Raw genomic sequence first — 20844 nt, forward strand, 5'->3', positions numbered from 1 at the left:
TGAACTGTACTACGTTTTTCTAGTATCTTTAATACATGGGTTTTTTTTATTCCATAATAATAATTAGGGGCCCTTGAACAGTCAAACAGTAATACTCCACACTTCTCTTTTTGATTCTGAGCTCTCCTCTCATACTTTTACACTTGTCCTTTAAATGCAGTGAGTGATGTCAGGATGGAAAGCAACAAGAGTTTTCATACTTTTAGAAAAACCTGTCCACTAGAAAATGGGAAGAAGACTCCCAGAGGAACTAAGCAGTATATAGTATATTTCATGCACAAAGTATATCAGATCTCTTCACAGAATTGTCAAATGTTCCATATAAATAAATGGAAGAGATCCTCATATCAAAAATATTCAATCTTGCTAATAAAGTCTCATTTGTTTACTGCAGAAATTTTAGGCTAAAAATGTTTWATCATATTAATAAAAATACTAATGTAACAGAATACATTAACATTATAAAGACAACAAATAAAATTGCTGTGGGTACACATTACTTTTKCTATCTGACTTTTAATGTATTAATATCTGTTGTGAAATACAGCACTTCTAAATGATACAGTGGTGGTTTGCCCTGCAAAACTAAAAAATCTTAGAAACACCACCTAAGACTCCAGGTTTATGTGTCAGAGACAAACCCAAAAACTATATACTGTCCTATGATAACAGCAGTATAAGTAACTAAAATTGATCTAGGCGTTTTATTATTTATTTCRGAATAAAAGAAGAAAATTGTCACAATAGCACATAATATCAAAAGTCTAGACTACTTATGATTCAGTGTACAATAAATTTTCACAGATTGGTATCAAGTTTAGAACACACAAAACACAAATGCATGGCCAAGAGATATTTTGGAACATAAAAATGTTTAAAACAGAGAAAACTTAATGTATACTACATAAGCAGTAATATTAAAACAAAATCTATGTGAACAAATCTTTATCATGCAAGAAAATGTACAAGAACAGGCAGCCACCTGCTTCCAATATCAAGGTTGAAGCAAAACTATATTCAGAATCTGAGTCAAATGGCATGGTCCATCCTATTTATTTAAATAGACACAGCACTTCAAATGAGAACAACTTAAAAGAAAGTCCATGTGAAAAGAAAAGAGCAAGAAAAATTAAGCTTACTTAGAGCTACAAAGCTTACACATTGAAAAGTACTACKTTGATACAGAGGCAATTCTCAAATAGAATATCTAACTTGTTAGGCTTCCACATCCTTTTACACTGAAGAACTCATGCAGAAGATCAGTAAAGATAAACAACATGGTTTGATTCACATGGAGGATTTTTAGAGAAAATTAATATTATGTATAAACAATCCTGTAAATATCATCTACCACATCAAATAGATCCATCAATGTTTCCGCAAATACCATTTGTAATCTGCTAAAGTATGAATTTTGGCATCTTTATTTCATTAAACAGTCTAGACCAGTTGAAACTCTTTTTTTTTTTTTTTTTTTTTTTTTTTTTTTTTTTTTTGTTTTTTTTTTTTTTTTTTTTTTTTTTTTGCATGGGCATTTTAACATACTCTCTACTTCAGTCTTCTGCAATCACATCTGACATCTGACTCTTCTGTCGAAGAGATTATTTTCTAAATTATATTTTCCTCCCACATTATTTTACTTTATTACTCTGGTTGAAGAAAAAAAAAAAATAAAGAAAACCTATTAATGATAAATGGCACAAGAAGGAAGAAAGGAAGACTGGTCTCTGATTTTTGGGAAAAAAAMCCAAAATTTTGCAGTCAGCTCAGAGGCAAAGCATCACTTTATTCACCAGCAGSCACTGAGATGTGAACTTGAGGAACTTCCAAGCTGCATCATATGAGGAAGCAGTAAGGACATGGCGTTAAGAAAGAGTAATTCCTGTGCAGGACATGGGCTCACAAAGAAAGAGAACCTGACCAACCCAGACTAAAACTGTCTGACACCTACTAGACTGGACAAGCATTTCTCTAAGCAAGTCTCYATGGAAGAATAGACAAAAATCGGTGAAACTAAGGACCTTCCATGTGTGAAATGCCCACTTACATAAAGAAAGATTCAAAATGGTATTTACACATAAAAACTTGTAGCTATGTAGAAGTGAAAAGAGAACAAGCTGATGATCTACAGAGAAATTCAGTTCAGAAAACCAGTCTTAACAAGACAGTGCTCAGAAGTGTTGTAACTGTTAAAACTTAGGATAATGCAAGCATATGGGAGACCCATAAGCCTTTCTATTTATATGGGAGTGGAAGTTGTTCTTGATTCCAGGATCATTTTTAGTAAAGAAAAGAGGCAAGAGCCTTTGACATTTGCCTGAAACAAAGCTCCAAAAATAGACTGTGAATCTGTGCTAGATGCACACACTTTGCATATGCAATATGCTACAAGTATACACAGGGTTCCTGTTGTAAACATGATATGAAAGAAAATTTACCCCAGATAAACTCATAGTGGAAGTTCACATTAAAATTCATCTAATGGACTAACTTTTTATGAGTGTTTCCCGAGGGAATAATCCAGGGAGATAATAAATATTTTTGCCTACACTGAGCAGCATTCACAAGAAACAAAAATAAGGCACAAATGGCATCTAACAGAGTGAAAAWGCTCATTGGAAATAATCTTTTTTGTTTCTCTTTTAGAGGACTTGGGAAAGCTTTTCTTTATGTTTCCCCTTCTTCTCCAGGTTGAAAAAGCTCAGCTTCCTCAGAGGGTAGAGGGGAGCACCAGCCCCCAACCATCTTGGTGACCCTCCACTGAATTTCTTTAGTGAAAAACTTCCCTGTCATGGATACCAAAGCCTGATGTACTATTCCAGCTATGGTCACAGGAGTGTTGAGTCTAGGACAATAATCCTTCCCTTTAATCTACTGACTATATACTTATTAATACGGATCAAGATGCTGTTGGCTTTCTTTGCTGTCAGGGCACACTGTTGAGACACTCAGCTCGCCGTCTGCCACAACACCCTGGGTGTGTTCAGGAGAACTCTTTGATATCAGATAGTCCTGTTGCCAGGGTTTTCCTACACGTCTGTAGGACTTTACTCTGGCCCTTGTTGAGTTCCATGGGATTTCTGCTGGCTCATTTCTCCAGCTTGTCCGTGTCCCTATGGCAACCCTGTCTTCAGCTATACTGACTGTTGGTCCTGGACTATAAGACTGACATTTTGGAGTCATCCACAAATCCAATGAGACTTCTCTCTGTCATTGATTGAAGCTCACCAATAAACACATTGAAGGGAAGTTGTACCAGAACAGACACTTGTAGTACTCCACTTGTTACTGGACTCTAGGTAGAGAGTCTGGCCCATTTGTGACTATTTTCTAAATTCATTTTTTTTTTTAACTTCAGTGGTAGAAGAACTAAAGAAAAGAAGTAAATTTTTCATAGGACAAAATATATGGGATCTCAGGCTGCTGTCCAACAGCTACTCTAATGAATTAGAATTCWTTTTGCTGATTAATTCCTAAGAACTGTGTCAAAAATGTGAAAGCAAATAGGAATATTCACTATCATATTTATTCAGGATGAATTCAAGGTAAAGGACTTTATAAGTCCTTATGACACATACGATCCAGCCACAGACTTCCCAAACAAGACTAAAGGTCCTTAATGCAGATGACCCTAAATGAGACTCAGACTATAGGAAGGTGCTAATGAGGTGACTGGTGTGAGGTCAGCCAGGGTCTTTTCCTGTGTATCTTATCAGCAAGAAGCCAGTCTATAATTTTGGAATGGGTAATTGAGAAAGAAGTGTAGACAGTTTTAAGCAAAAAATTGAATGGATACAACATTAAAGAGAAAAAGAGGAGGTTACAATTATAAATAGAATTTTAAAAAGCATAATAACTATATTCCATCTTTCCCTTTCTTTCAGATGTTCAAGGACTTTTAATCAAGGCTTATTTAACTTCCTTACTTAAAACCTTCCTATACTTAACTAACTTTGGAGTGACCCATGTATCCTATTAAGATGATGCTTTTATTTTCTATCTTAATTAACTGTTCTCTTTGATGTTGTCTGACACTAAATATCCGATGCTTAAAAAAAACTTCCAGTAAGTTAGAAACCTAAGTGAAGAATATATTCCGGATCTGTTAAAGGAATTTTCAAGTTTGTGTAGATATAGCAGCTTACTTGACTCTTTTAACATATGTCATTCCAGACATTATTTTAAAACATCACTTTTTTTATTCTTTATAAATTTCTAATAGCTTCACCTATTCTTAAGATTAAATCATAATACAAAATAAAGKAATCAGATACATAAATACACATTTCAGAACACAGAATCAATATTAATGGCTGACATAAAACATTCCTCTGATAAAATAAATTCTCAGCTCCCAATTATTCAGAGAGGAAATAAAACTGTGGCTTTAAAGAAGCACATGACTGAAAAAAATATGCTACAAAACAGGTTTCTAGACTTTAGCTCAAACAGGCAATGATCCCTGGACTTACACAAATAGCAAAGACTTCAAAAGTCATCTAGCCAGAAGTTTAAAAAGGCCTTTCAGTTCATTTGCCTTTCATATTTTTCACAATTGTGAGCGTTGATTCAGAATTTAATTGTTATTTCTTTTTTGCACCAGAAGTTACTTTTTCTGCATTAGTACATTCTCTTTTGATTTTTTTAAACTTGCTTTTTTCCTCTCTCTCTTTTTTCAACCTCTCTATTATTTTCAACCTCTCTATTATTTTCCCTTTTTCCACTTTTTGTCTATTTTAATGTAAAATTTTACATATAAATCAATAGCTGCAGTAAGAAATATACCAAAATAGTCTGAATGTGACAATTAAGCACCAACCACAAATTTTCAGTGATGCAGGAGATATGTCATACCTCAGTAGATGCAAATGCATATGTCTGTGATCTTCCATATTCCTCTCTCAGTGAACTTAAGATCACTTTACATATTCTAAGTAGATACTGAAAGTATGGTAAATTTAGGCATCTTATTTTTATCAAACTGATTACATTTGGAAATCTGAAAATTCAGTCAAAATACTAAACATCTCTAACATGATTTACTTCCTTTCTACTAAAATCAGGACAGAGACAGAGAGCTATCTGTTTTTTGTTTGTTTGTTTGTTTTTTTGGGTTTTTTTACATGTATCTGTCCAAATAATGGGTTTTATTGCAGCAATATATGTTTGTTTAATAGGAAAAAAARAGAAAAWTACTAGCATAGGCCCATGTATGGATACTGTTCTTTCAGTTGGTTTAAATTAAGTGAGACAGTACTTTTTGAAAGGCCTGTTACTTTTAAGGCCTTTTACTTTTAAAACAAACCCAAAACTTAACATGAATATAAGTAAATGAGAAAACACTGATTTGAAATACAAAATAATTATTTTGTATAGTCATACTTCGCTTTCTTTTCAAGAGATATGAATCAATGTAATACAAATCTGTGTAATTAAATATAATCCTACAAAAATATCCCAAATACTACAAYTTACAAATTCTTCAGGACTCTCAACAATATTATAGGAATCTATGAAATGAACTATATAATACTGGGAATGGAAAGTATTCACATCTATTGGCCTTAAAGAGAGTACCTTTATTGTATTTCTCAACTAAAAAACCTTGCCAATATCTTATATATTTATTTTCTTTCTCATTTGGTTATGTGACTCGTAGTGCAAAAGCGTTATTTCCCCTTTTTAAGGACAGGATAGTATCAAATAAGCAAATCTTACAGAATAATTACTACACAGACTCTGTACATTAAAATGTATATAGCAACCATTTTAAAACAAGGTAAGTTTAAAATTTAAAGGTTCTGACTTCTGATTCTGTTTTTTGTGTCAGCATGGACTCACCATAATATTGTAGTGCTCACACTTCTTTTCAACAAAATTAAATTCTCACTTTCCTTTTACTCTCAGAGGAATATTAATATTAGTTGCCTAATATCTGTTCAGTGTTATAAGCAAGCAAAGTGGCATTCACAAATCAAATATACAGTTTCAGATAGAACAATTATTGCTAAAGCCTGAACTATATATTGATAGGACTTTTGACACTCCTTTTTTTAATATTTTCAGTGAACTTCAGACATGTGGGCAAATAATGAATCTGAATACACCCAGTAACAATCTCTTTCAYTTATTCTTAGTAGCAAAAAGTCTTTGTACTCTTGAGTGTCTAACTAATATTTGCCCTCAGCAGGCTAAATGCCCAGATTTTCTATTCAAGAAAGCTATCAAGAAGCCATTTGACACAAATTTATTACTACAGATTGCTAAACTAATTTAAACACTACAGAAAATTATCCAATATAGTAATCTTCACTACAGGGAAGATTATTTTAATAACTAATATATTTAATATATATTTTCTTTATTATAGGTTTTTAAACAGAATAGTACTTGYTAGAAATAATGTGATGTTCTTCAAAAGCTTATTCATTTACTGGGCAAATGGTAAAGACAAGGTTGAAGCCAAGGCATCTTGAATACAAATCTTAATACTTAAGMACATTCATTGTTTGCCTTACCTATGTCTCACAAAGTTAACAGAGGCTGCAACCTAGAAAGTACAGTTTTGCCATTAGTAATATAAGACCACAGAATTTATMTTGAGACCATGTAGTCTTGCCTTGGCCTGAGGTTGTTTTCACTATTTTTGATAATTCATAGGTGTGAAGTGAATATTTCTTGATCTGATGGCATTTCAGGAATGTTGTACTCTGATAATACTGCATTACAATAATGACCTGAAAAAGCTACACAAACACTGCATAGCAAGCAACATACTTTATATGGCTGAGGAAGGCTAATGTGGAACTTTCAGATTTTAGTAAAGAACAACTAGAGAGAAGCAGACTGTGTTAAGAAAACATACAAAAAATGAATAATTGAACTCCAATACTGAAGAAGAAGCTCACTCCTTCACACCCAGGAGTGTCAAACTCCTCCTAACAGATCCTTGGATGCTCTCAATTTATTGTAACCACCACCCAGGGGCACAGAAAAAAAGGGTGAAAATAAGAAAAAGAAATACAGGGGAGAGTAAGAAGGCAATTCATAACTTTTATAAGTGTATTATTATTATTATCGATGCTTTTCCATATTAGATTTAAATTTAGACTATCAGAACACTAAAACATTAATAAGAATAACAATAAATTCTGTTCCCTTTGTCTATAAAGAGATTCTGAGGCTACCAATATATTACATAAGTGCATTACAATCCAATTCACTTTTTAGTCTGAAGTTTTGTACAAGCCTACACTATTTTTCCRTGTGTCTTACACCACTGAAGTACTCTCCAATGAATGTCAGGGCCCTGAGGGCTCTGATGGGCCTAAACAAGACTRCCCAGCCTCCCTGGGGTCTCCCCTCACCCACGCCTATGGGTCCAGTACCCCAGTTTTGAAGCCATGAGTCCCTGTCTCAGTGATGCCACAGCAATGCYGGTCCCACTCTTCCCACATCCCTGCTCTGCCAGGTCATGGGGCTAATGCCTGTCTGGCCTTGGCCTGTGCTTTTTTCCATGGAGGTCCATGCCCAGGGTATGGTCTACCCCCAGATACCCCCAAAACCTGCTCTGCTCCCTGGCTGAGGGCAGTGGGACCAGTACTGGCTGTGAAGTCCTGCACTGCTGGCCTCAACCCCGATCCCTGAGATCAACAACCTTCAGGGAGCTGTTGCTGTGCTTGTCTCTTATTCACTGTGAACAATACAATGCCTATGAACAAAACAAACCATTACTTGTAACAAGAAGTGTTATTTTTCCCTTATTTCTCACTCAGAATAAATAAARTTAATCTCTAAGCAGAATAAATGTTAATTATAAAATAAAGTTGAATGATTTATAAATGAAACTGTACAATATTTTATTTTTTGGTCTTATCTAAAAGGTCAGGACAGGCTAAAAAATAATACTTTCACAGAAAGGTCAGGTCCYAAGTGAGATGAAAACAATTCTCTGGTAAGCAAAAAAGTTCCTTCAGTATAAAAACTGATTCAAAATCAACTTAGAGTTTACAAAGATAAAGCTATTTCTGCAGAACATTGTGTGCTGTCAGTATCAAGTGAGCAGTAAGTGAACTTTTAARCTATGAAGTGGAATCCAGTGCAAAACAAGAGCTTTGCCTGAGGAAAATCTTCCCTTTGAGATTACCCCAGTGAGCCAATAATTTCAAGATGTCCTAAGGTAAATGCTTACACACGAAAATAAATTTCAAAATAATTTAAATAATAATTACATATGAATTGTCTTAGTGAGCATTTYTGGCAATTTTGCACCACAATACAATGATAACAATGATAGCATTCTTGTTCAATAGCCAAAACTGTTATTACTATATAAAATAGCTCAGTTACTGCAAGTATCTTTCCTCACTTTTACATTGTACAAAATAATGCTCATGAAGAGAGAACTTCTACAGGAAAAAGATATTTTTGTACAGTAATTTTACACCATCTTACATAAGTAAACTCAGGAAATGTGTGTTAGATGAATGGGCAGTGAGGTGGATCAAGAACAGGCTAAATGGCAGAGCTCAGTGTGTCATGATCAGCAGAGTAGAATCCAGTTGGAGGCCTATACTCAGTGATGATCCCCAGGGATCAATACTGAGTCCAGTCTTATTCAGCTTATTTATCAATGATCAGGACAAAGGGACTGAATGTACCCTAAGAAAATTTGCTAATGACATGAAATTAGTAGGAGTGGCTRATACACCTGAAGGCTGTGCTGCCATTCAACAAGAAGGCTGGGATCAGCAGGTCCAGAGAGGTGATGSTCCCCYTCTACTCGGCCCTTGTGCAGCGACATCTGAGGTGCTGTGTCCAGTTCTGGGCTCCTCAGTACAAGAATGTAAAGAAACTGAAGACAGTGTAGTGGGGGRCAACAAAGATCATGAGGGTCTGGAGSATCTCTCTTATGAGGAGAGACTGCAGRAGCTGGAACTGTTTAGTCTAGAGAAGAAAAGRCTGGGAGGGAATCTCATCAATACAAATAAACACCTCAAAYATGGAAACCAGAATCCTTTTGGTGGTGCCCACCTCCATGACAAGGGTCAATGGCCATAAACTAAAACACAAGAGGTCTAACCACTATCTGTGGAAGGATTTCTTTACATTGAGGGTGGCAGAGCACTGGAAGAGGCTGCCCAGGTCATGGAGTCTCCCTCTCTGGAGCTGTGCACAACCCACCTGGACATCTTCCTGTATAATCTGCTCTAGATTACCCGGCTTTGGCAGGGAGGTTGCACTTGATGACCTCCAGAGGTCCCTTCCAACCCTAAAAATGCTGTGATTTTGTGATTTTTCAGAAAGGGCAGCAATTTTTGCATACTTCTTACACTTCTTGGCTGATAAAAATGTCAAATTTTGAGATGGCTGGTTGCTTACCATATCAGAACATTTCAGACTTTCTCAGATTGGTTGAGGTTGAAAGGCACCTTAGAATTGGGGCACTTTCAAAACTGTCACCAGTTTTATGGTCATTGCTTGATACTTATTTTTACACAAATTAAATGGCATGAYCATCTCTTCAGAGGCCAGAGTTTCTGAGAGATTCCACAGAGTTCCAAAGCAATTTCCTTCATATATAAGAAAAAGTTGCTGGATAGCAGTGAATGAGAGTTTTCAGCAGTAAATTTGTTTCCCCCAGGAAATAATAACTATAAAACAAAAGCAAACAAATAAACAAAACAAACAAACAAAACTCACATCACATTAATTCTAGAAAAAGTGACTACAAAGTTGAGTACAAAAAGAGATATTTTGCCTCTGTACAAAGACATGGGATACTCAAATATCAATTACGCACTCAAAATGACATTGCTATAGCCTCCAAAAGCAGTATAAGGATGAATAGATGATATTCAAGAAMCATCTGGACACAATACTGTGCAATGTGCTTTAGGATGATCMTGCTTGTGCAGGTAGTTGAGCCAAAAGACTCCACTTTCAACATTAACCTTATCAAGGCCATCCTGGATGGGGCTCTGAGCAACCTGGCCTAGTGAACAGGGGGTTGGAATTAGATGAGTTTTAAGGTCCCTTCAAATCCAAACCATTCTATGACTCCATGATTCTATTATAGCCACTCTGTGATTCTGTCAATTTCTTTCAGGTTGGTTAATATTCATAATTTCCCATTAGGGTAATTGGGAATTAGAATGATTCTTGGCTTAAGTACTACTGGCTTGTTTGCTCTAAGTGCCAAAACARTGTCCTGAAATAGCTTCAACAAAGAGAAGGTCAATTTACTATTATTGAAATTTCTTTCAAAACTGTATTTTTTTTGTCTTTCATTTGTCTAATTTATATAGGTTTGAGAACTTTCTAGAGAAAAAAATGTTATTTAAGCATGTAAGTTTTATATATCCTCCATGAAAAGCTGAACTACACAACATGATGCTGTATACCAATGAAGAATCCTTTATTATTATATCTCCAGTTACAAATCTGTGTACGCAATTTGCTTGTTAYACTGATATAATAGACATATATATTAGAAATTAAAAGGTATGGCTTTTAATCCCAAGTTTACTATTAACTGAGAAGAGAAGGAAAAGGAGTCACAGGTGAAAAAAAGATAGAAAAAGCAGCAGCTTGTTTTACTTTCATGAAATCAATATCCCTCTTCCCTACTGAATTTGAATAAGCCTGATTTAATTTGAATATACGTCCTTTAAGTCAAGGATTCTCTTCACTTCTTATATATCATAGTGTATCAAGGCAGTACTATAAACTAAACCAGTATTATCTAAGCAATTCTGCCAGCTTTGTGAAAAGTGGAAGGGTCAGTGTTACCTCGTTTCCAGCTGCCCTGGATTAGGGCTCAAAAGACCTGATGCTGTCTGCCACTGGTAAATTTCTGGTAACTTTGAGTAAATCTCCATGAAGTATGTGCCTCAATTCCGACATCCAAAACATATCTAATAAATATTTCCAATATCCCTGTGATTCATAATTTTCTGGACTGTGTATCTCCCTTCCTCACACAGACATATTCCTTTTCCAAGCTGAAGGGTTCTACACAGGTCAATCATTTTTAAATCAGAAACTTATTCATGTGTTTGATATCTTTTCTTTCTCTGAACTTTCTTCAACTTTCCTATATTCTTTGGAAATGCAGAGGCCAGAGCAACAACTGGAGTCAARATGCGAGTTGATCTATACAGCAGCATGTTTTCTATTCTGTCCTTTACTCTTTCCCTAACATTTAGTTAAAAAATCATTAAGGTGTGTTTTTTTAAACATTCTAAGGATGGACCATAATTTTATTTACAAAAGCTTTTGCCTCAGTTTTCACTGGCAACTGCTCCTCCCATACCTCTYGAGTGGATGGGTTTCAAGACAGGAACTGGAAGACCAAAGTGCCAAACTGCCAGAGAAGTTCAGGTTCATGACCACCTGMGGAACCTGAACAGACCCCTCAGCCTATGGGACCTGATGAGCTGTGTCCCAGAGTCTTGAGGGAACTTGATGATRTAGAGACCAAGCCACTGTCCATGACACTTGAAAAGTCATGGCAGTCAGGCAAAGTCTCAGGTGATTGGAAAAGGAGAAACATYTTACCTGTTAAAGAGGGTAAAAAGGAGAATCCTGGGAACTACCAACTTGTCAGCCCAACCTCTGTGCTTGGAAAAAGCATGGAACAGAACCCTTGTAGAAGTTGTACTAAGGTACATGGAAGACAGGGAGGTGATTCTGAACAGAAGCACAACTTCACCAAGGGCAAGTCCTATCTAATCAACCTAGWCACCTTCTATAATGGACCAACTGCATCAATTGACAAAGGGCCCTAAATGTCATCTACCTGGATTTCTGTAAAGCCTTGGATGTGGTTCCCCACAACATTCTTCTGTCTAAAATGGAGAGAGATGGATTCAATGGGTGAACTGGACAATGGATGACTAATTGCTTGATCTGTTGTGTACAGAGGGTAATGGTCAACATTTTAGTATTCTGACCGACATTGTGGAAAAATGTTGTCTCTTGGGGGTCCATATTGTGATCCATGTAATTTAGTATCTTCATCAATGATATAAACTGAGCCACGGAGTGCACGTTTGAAGCAAGTCTGAAGTCTAAAAGAAGCCAAGCMCTGTGGTTGACATGTCAGAGGGATGGGATGCCATTCAGAGGACCCTGGAGAAGCCTGAGAAGTGGGCCCATGAGAGCTTTATTAAATTGAACAAGGCCAAGTGCAAGGTGCTGCACCAGCRTCGGGGCAGCCCTGGGATCAACACAGCCTGGAAGACGAATGGATCGAGAGCAGTATTACCAAGGAGTGRGGGTGCTGGTRGATGAGAGGCTGGACATGACCCAGCAATGTGCACTTGCAGCCCTTAAGGTAAATTATACCCAGGGCTGCATCAAAAGCAGCGTGGGCAGCAGGATGARGGAGGGCATTTTGTCCCTCTACTTTGCCCTTGTGAGATCCCATCAGGAATGCCACATCCAGGTCTGGGGACCTCAGCACAGAAGAACACACACATKTTAGAGAAGGTCCAGAGGAAGGCCGTAAAGATTATTGGATGGATGAAGCATCCTTTTTTATGAAGAAAAACTGAGARAATTCAGATAATTCAGCCTGGAAAAGTGATTTGTCCTGGCTGACTGTTCAATCCAACGAGCACAGACTAGATTCCAACCAGGGTACGTATCATACAAGAAGTCATAATTATTCAACAGATTTCGTTCAGGCTCAAGCTCCTTATTGCTGTCCATTTTGTCACCTAAATCTTTCCCTCATAATCCCTAACTCACCACTCTAATCACTTTACTTAGCTGTCTGTCTTTCTTCTATGTATTCAGAAAATTTATTTTTCTGAAAAARTGTAACTATGTTCATATTGACCCAAGATCCAGATAAAAAAAAGTATATACATATTGAATTGACATCTATTAAACAAAGCAAGTGAGCAAGTGACTAAATTMGAAACAAACACAGAAAACAAAAAACATCAATGCCACAAACACTTTAATATTCACTCTGCTATTCTACATTTGTTCTGGCAGTTTTCAGACAGACTTAGAGAAGACTTCACCACCAYGGTTATAAGGGGACTTTTACTAAGGTTTTTAAAAAATATGAATGGTACTTAAATTTCAYATAATGAAGATCTGAAGAAATTACATAACTGAGAATCTATTTGGTACTAGTTAGTGATTTCGCACATAAATGAATTCCGTAGAATAATATTCACTAGTATGCAAGGTATATTGCCTCAGCTGYGTTTAAGTGAAAACACTTTGCTGAACAGAGACGTGTGTTTAACAATTTCCTGGTGCTTTTGAATAGAGAAAAAAAAATAATTCTCRCAGTTTTCTCATACTGCTACTGACACAGTACAAATAATGCAGTTAGTGTTAAGTATAAAGAGGTCCACTGACTGGAAGTAAAGTGGAGAAAGTGTAACTGGGAATTAAAAATGTAGTTCAGGAAATTTCATTTCTTACCTGAAGTAGCAATCATTGAAAGATTAACTTTTCATGAAATAGACTTGATGCTTTCTTTAGTGAGGAATACTTTGCAAAAGGTACTTTTACTTCTCAAATTAGATAATCTTTGACTTAATTCTGATGAGTAACGACAAACGTCCTCAACCCTATCTATCCTGAGAGAGTCAAAACTGTAGCATCTCATTTAACACTAAGAAATAACTTCTGACATAATGTGTTGCATGGGTATTTCTATATTCATATGCCAAAGCAGAATTTTGGATTTATTTTTTCTGTTGGAAAAATAACGTCTTTCCTGTCTTTGGGCAGGAGGTTATCCAGCATATTATTCAGTCATCATGCATAGGGTGCRGTTAGTTTTTACAAATAATAGACCTGGGAGAAACATTTCCGAGCTCAACAGCTGTATTTCACTTACTTTATGCCTCAGCATAKACCTAGCCAGTTTATAAAATTAAAATTAAAACTGAATAACTACTACACCTTTATAACCTCAAGGACATGAAGATACACTTTCTCTCACAAATGCAAGTATTCTCAGTAAAAAAATAACAAACAATTCCCAATTTAGTCTAAAGAGAAGAAAGAGAAAGAAAAAAAAGATAATTCTGCCTAATAATCTATGCAGTTTGATAAGAAAGTACATGGGAAAAGTCGAGTGCGAGGGAAGACAAAAAATCCCATATTTAATTACTTAATTATCTAGATGTCTTCATCTGTCTGTTGTTTTCTTATCAAAATTATTTCTTTCCTTTTGTGTTTGTCACCTAATGGCAGAAAATCACCCATTCAAAAAGTAAAATTATTTGCTAGTACCAAAAAAAAAAGTTGAAAAGGCTGAATGAAAGAAGAGGGAGAGAAGGAAATCGGAGTAAATCTTCAAGCAGAAAGAAATCAAATACATCTGATGTCAGTGACTGTACTAATTTTAACATTTAAAATCTACTTTCTAAAGTTAGACCATATCAGGTTTGTTTCCTTTAATGTACAGTAAACTGTATAATGGTCAAAACTAGTAATAAAAGAACTTGAATGGCTTATTTCATTACATCACTGTGAAATAATTTTCACTGTAGAAAAATACAAATAATTTAATAAAAAAGCCCCAGCATATTATGAAAACATTTGCATATCAMTAATTTTCCAAGATGAAACAAAGTGTTCCACTGTTTAATCTCAATAATCTAAATATTCTGAATGTAAAGCAGTGCTTCATTCCAGGTTTTCCTTTCAGTTGTTTTATCATCCTGACATGAGCAGATCGTCAGTGCAATATATTATGCTGTATTATATATTTGCAATATATTATGCTGGCTATGAAGCATACAGATGTATAGGTTAATGTATTAATGCTTTGACCTTATCAAAATGAAGTATTTGAAGGTGCTATACAMTCTAGAGTTTATGTACTATTAATAGACGTTTTTGACTGCCACGGAATATTTATTTTCATAGTTAATTTTCCTTGAATTTTAGGATTCCCTTAGATGAAGTATTTTAATGGATATATTAAATCTATATATGTAAACATGGTAATACATTAATATATGTAAAGTATAAATATATTATAAATATTACATATATTTATAAATTTTAAAATATTTATTCATATATGGATATAGGCATATGTGTATGTATGTATGTGTGTGTATATATATATATATATATATATATATATAAATAGAATCACTAAAACCCCATTGAGGTTTAAATAACTTTTTTCCCTTCCAGAAACCAGGTTTATTCATATTCCCTAGGGATTTTATATTTTCAATATACTATTTTCCTACTTTTTAATAGTTTGAAACCTCGTATTTAATTTCAAAAAAACTGATACAAGTAAATGAAATTTTTTATAAACATTCCCTTAACTGCAATAAGAGTAATTCAGTACCTTTTTCTTGTCTTCTGAAGAGGAGATGGAATCACWTAGTCAGTAGTACATAAAATATAATCATTTGCTCTTTTGTAAACCATAAACAGGAGTATGTAGAATAGTAAATGAAGCAGAATGATATTAAAATGTTTGAATGTAGTTAAAATATTAGAGGGGCTTAATATGAAATTAAGAAGATGTGGCAGTTAAATCATTAATGGAAAGAACTCTTTACTGCACCACTTAACACTTATTCTAGAAGTAAATCACAATCTATCAAATTAAACATTAGCACAAACTACCATGTCTTAATATAYAACATTAGTTCTATTTACTTTTTTAAATAAAATATGAACTTACTTAAAGTAGAAAAAAAAATTAATTAAWTTTTTTAAAAGTAGATCTTTCTGGATAGGGACACACTATCAGTGTATTAGTATCACTAACTGCCGAYAGTGTTTATAAAACCTATCACTGGGAGGAATAAAAATAAGCTCTTTAAAAATTGGGATGGGTCAACAAAATGCAACATTTTTTCTCCTCTAAAACTTAACTACAACAAAATCAATGTCATCCTGTATACTGTAATTGCATGGGTGCATAGTTGTGAATAAAAGACATCTCAAGGGTGCAGAGGTGAAAAATAATGTTTAGAAAATATAGCTCAGTTTAAAATGGAGCTGAAAGATCCAGGAGTATGAAAATCCACCTAAAACATTTACTTGTGTGACAATGTATGCAATTTAAGCTCTTGTTATGCCTGGAGGTAAAAAAAAAAAAAAAAAAGAAATTCTTCTGAGAAGCTTTGGCAATTTCCATCCATGAACAGAGGATTCCTTTCTCCTCCATCCATTGCAAAATCAGGGAGCTATCCAGGCTGTTTTGACAATAGAAGCTCAGGATCTTAAAAGTCATAGATTCATAATTCTGATAAATAAGAATYTGTCTTAAAAAAGTAATTTAGTAAAAATCTGTCATTTGTCAAATAGATCATCAATGAAAGAAGCAACTCATTTGCACCACCTTAAGCACAGGGCACAGCCCTTGTTTAAGCAGCAGACTTCTTCAGTGACTCAAGTTATGCAGTATCTTTCTTTCTCCTAAGTAATCTCAAGCCCTTGAATGTTCTGGTTTTAAAAAACTGTATCAGTGAGTAGTAAATGMATACTGAGATTAAACGTCTACATCAGTATGTCTTMGTTGTACTAGGCATACAAACTATTACAATAAATGGAAATCTAACCATTGTAGTCAGTGGAATGTAGCATTTTAATTAACTTTAAAGCAGACATCTAAGATGGGATGGAACAGTTGCCTAGATGCTGTTTGTTCTTCCTTGTCTTCCAGTTCCTGTGCCAGAATGGCATGGTGCCCTGGTTTTTACTGGGACAGAGTGAATTTTCTTCCTAGTTGCTGTTATAATGCCATGTTTTGGATTTAGGATGAGAATAACACACTGATATTTTAGTTCTTGCTGAGTCGAGTCATTATGAGTCAAGGACTTTTCAGCTTCTCGTGGTGCTCTGCCAGTGAGGAGACTGAGGGTGCACTATAAGCTGAAAAGGAACACAGCTGGAAGAGCTGWCCCCAACTGGCCAAAGGAATATTCCATACCATAAGTCATCACGCTGAACAGGGGATGAGGGAACTTGTCTGGCAGGTGGCAAMCACTGCTCCAGTAGCGGAAGAAAATTGGCCTGAAGTGCTAAGTTGTTTTGTGCATCACTAGTTTYGTATATTATTTTATTATTACTTTCCCATCCTTTTCTGTCATGTTAAATTTGCTTTATCTCAATCCATGAGTTTTTTATGTCTCTACTGCTCACTGGGAGCAAATATCTGCATAGTGATTAGGTGTCCGTCATGATAAACACCCCACATTATCTCCTATAAGTTCTAATTTGCCAACACCATGCAGATATCTCTTTTACTCTAGAGCATCTCTACCCAACACCTACCATGTGGCCAGCTGAATCACTGCAACCCACACTGGYAGGATTAGCAAGGTATGGGGAAGGCTCAGTGACCCATACATACATAATTTAAGTTGGAGCAATTTTGTAACTTCATAACATATGTCCTGGTTTGTCGGCCCMAAGGGCTTCTCCACTTCTTCCACTGACACAGAAATATCTTGGGTACCCTGGGTAATTTCAGTGATCTATCAGTGCACATATATGCAGGTACAGTGCTTCACAGCTCTCCAGCTTTTAATGTGCATGTAGATACTTATAGGTGTCGAAACAAAAATCTTACCTATGACTCTGCTACAAATGCTAAGTCTTCCAGCAGTCGTACAGTGTACTGTTTGTTGMAATTGCTTTTGAGATAAGGAATGAATGACAAAATCAGATTAAATTGCCAAATGTTGTGAAAAAGATGATAAGGAGAGATTTCCCCTTCTGACAATTCTAGACCTGATGTTCTGAGGCATCTTAGTACTATTGTTCTTTACCTGATTGGCAATTGCTTTATATTCTTTCTGAAAGCAACACCAACAAAAAAAAATTAAGAAAAGCTAACTCCATAAATAATTTATGAATGAAGATACATTTCTATTAATAAACAAAATGACAGAAAGAAAAAGAAAGTAACAATAGAAAATCAAGCAGAGCAAGAGGAAACTCTTCAACATCTTCCTTCCTCATATTTCATCCCACATTCAAGGTGCTCATATTTATACAATCTCAGCTCTACATAATAGGCTGTCAAGTATGAAGGAGAGTAACCATTTGCATTCTTTTCAATATGAGCAGGAAAACTAAATCTTATTGTCTTCTGAAATGGTCATGGATATATTTCATCTCTTCATCTGTATTTTCCTATCAGCAAAGATTCTTAACGTATGGCAAATGTGTTTGTGCACTCAATTCGCATATTTGATACTATTTTGCTCAAAGTGGAAGCATTAGTTAGCATATGGCTTAAACAGAGGTAAACAAACAGGGGAAGGAAACAAAATCAGTTAAGAAATGGATTTCATGAGCAAAATAAGTAGGGCTTCTATTGAAACCTCCCAGAGCTTTAAGGGAGAAGGAAGGTAGAGAGTGAGAGGAAAAGGCTGTTGGATCTGCACTGGTTTTACTTGGCTGAGTTTTTGATGGGGGGGCCACAAAGACTACTCCTGTGAGAAGCTGCTGGAAGCTTCTGCCATGTCCAGCAGAGCCAGTCCCTGATGGTTCTAAAGATGGACATGCCATGGGCCAAGGCTGGGCGAATTATAAATGGTGGTAATGCCTCTGTGATAACACAATTAAGAAGAAAATCAAAACAAAGACACACAGAGCTCTTTTCTAGTGACAGGAGGAGGAGATGAGAATGTGAAGAACAACAGGGAGACACCAAGATCAGTGGCGAAGGAAGAGAAGGAGGTGCTCCAGGCACCAAAGCCAGGATTCCTTTGCAAGCCATGGTGAAGACCATGGTGAAGCAGCCATGCCCCTGCAGCCCATGGGATCCACAGGGGGTGCAGAGATCTACCCACAGCCCATGGGAGAGGTGCCCACACCAGAGCRGGTGGATGCCTGRAGGAGGCYGTGGTCCAGTGGGAGTCCCAGTGGAGAGAGAGGGCTCTGCCTCCAGGCTGGAGCAGCGTGTCCTCGGACTGCACCCCATGGACAAGTGACCCATGCCACTGCAGAAGKTTGAGAGGGCTGTCTTTCTGTGGGAGGAGYTCACATTGCAGCGGTTTTGGGACAACAGCTGCTCGTGAGACTGGACCACGCTGAAGGAGTTCATGGAGAATTGTCTTGCATGGGAGGATCCCCACAACAACAAAGGGGAAGGACTCCTCTCCCTGAGCAGTGGAAGAAAATCTCAGTAATGAACTGATCAAAATCCCCACGCCCTGCTCCCTGCACTGTCAGGAGGAGGTTGCGGGGAAGAATGGTGTCTTAAAGGCTTATTTTTACTTCTGTCTCTGTTAGTAATAAATTCACTTTGTACCTCTATGTTGAGCCTGTTTTGCCCTTGGAGTGTTTCCTCCCAGTTTCTTATCTCAACTCATAAACCCTTTGTCAATTTTTTTTTTTTTTCCCCTCTCTACTCCCCAGCTGTGGCAGGGGAGAGCAAGTGGGTAGCTGTTGTGGATGCCTGGGGTTTGGCTAGGGTTGAACCACAATAGGATCTAAAAAGACAGCAAAGTTATAGATTAATAAAGTCTGACTATCAGAAAATGAAGATTTTTTTTTTTTTCTGAAGGCTTTTCTCAGTATGCTTGATATAAAGAAGATTGAAGTTTGTGTATGCCAGTCTGTAAAACCAGATGCTGGGAAGCTAACTTAATCCCTTCTGTCCACTTAGATAATACTATGGATTCATACATAAATGATGGAGTGTGAAAAGTAACCAACAGAAAGCAGCAACCAAAAGAAACTGCAAATGGAAGGAGTAAAAAAGCACAACTAATTTTAGAAACAGCAAAAGAGGATTATCAATGCCAAGAAACACTGAAGCAGCTGCTTCAAGAAGATCCAAAGAAGCTTTTGTTCTACTTCAGCCAACAGTTTCTGTCTCAAAGGGAGTTTTAACAAAGCAACAAGAGAAAACACCATGACAAGGGACTCTCACTGAATAAAAAGAAGTGCTGAAACGAAGTTAACCAGATAAGCAAGAATAAGTGTGTCTTGGTTATGACACTAAAACCTAGGTAGAGAAATGTTTTGATTCTCCTCTAATTGAAATTTCTTATTGAAATTTGTCTCCTAATCCCACTGATTAWTGTTTACAAATGTATTTTAAATACTTTATAAATTAATACTTTTCATAAATTAAATTGTCTATTGAAAGTAATACACATAACTTGCATGACTATCTACTTCAATGAAACTGAGAGCTTCCCAGTTTCATGTATCTCAGCAGAATAAATCTTTTTTGTATAAGTCTATTTAAAAATTTTTAAAGGCCTTTAAAAGCCCTTGCCTATTTACAACGTCTTAAACAGAAAATTAGGAAAATATGTTTAATTACATTAAAATAATATGTACAAAAATTACATAATACCCTAGGGTTGTTTTCTTTTGTTTGTTTGTTTKTTTGTTTTTTCTTTTCTGTTTTCTCCATAGGCTCCATATTTTAACTTCACATGACTTTTAATCTTCTTTTCAAATGTCTAGGACACAGCTTTAGGTATTACACTGAAGCTCAGCTGCGTGAGGCTGCCTTACAAAAAGATTCTTAGAAAAAGAGTTTTCATAAATGTAAGAGAACAGAAGGGAATAAAACAGCAATTAGTATAAATGCCAGGGATTTGGTAGCAGAGGGGTGTAGGGCTGAACATGTGACCTCTGCCTTCAGGCCGCATTGAGCTGTCCCACGCTGGTCACAACTGGCCACATCTGGCTTCACACTGACCACATCTGGCTCTACCACAGGACAAAACTGAGCTCATCAGTGGAAATTGTGACATATCTATGAAGATGTATTTAAGATAAGGCAATAAATACTGGAGGAAAGGAACAAGGTCAGAGCATATGTCCTCCATTCCAGAGCTAATAATGCCCTCAAAAGTTTTGGAGTCC

The 20844-nt window shown here is 36.1% G+C and overlaps 1 protein-coding gene across 3 annotated transcripts in view; it reads right to left on the bottom strand.

Annotated features, from left to right (window-relative positions):
• Positions 1 to 20844, bottom strand: part of CSMD3 (CUB and Sushi multiple domains 3) — a 575335-nt gene that overhangs the window by 338307 nt on the left and 216184 nt on the right. The gene's annotated exons all lie outside the window — the stretch shown is intronic.

This window comes from Malurus melanocephalus, unplaced genomic scaffold, assembly GCF_030028575.1.
Source record: "Malurus melanocephalus ecotype Western Australia unplaced genomic scaffold, MMel_1.1 scaffold_3, whole genome shotgun sequence".
Classification (NCBI taxonomy): Eukaryota; Metazoa; Chordata; class Aves; order Passeriformes; family Maluridae; genus Malurus; species Malurus melanocephalus.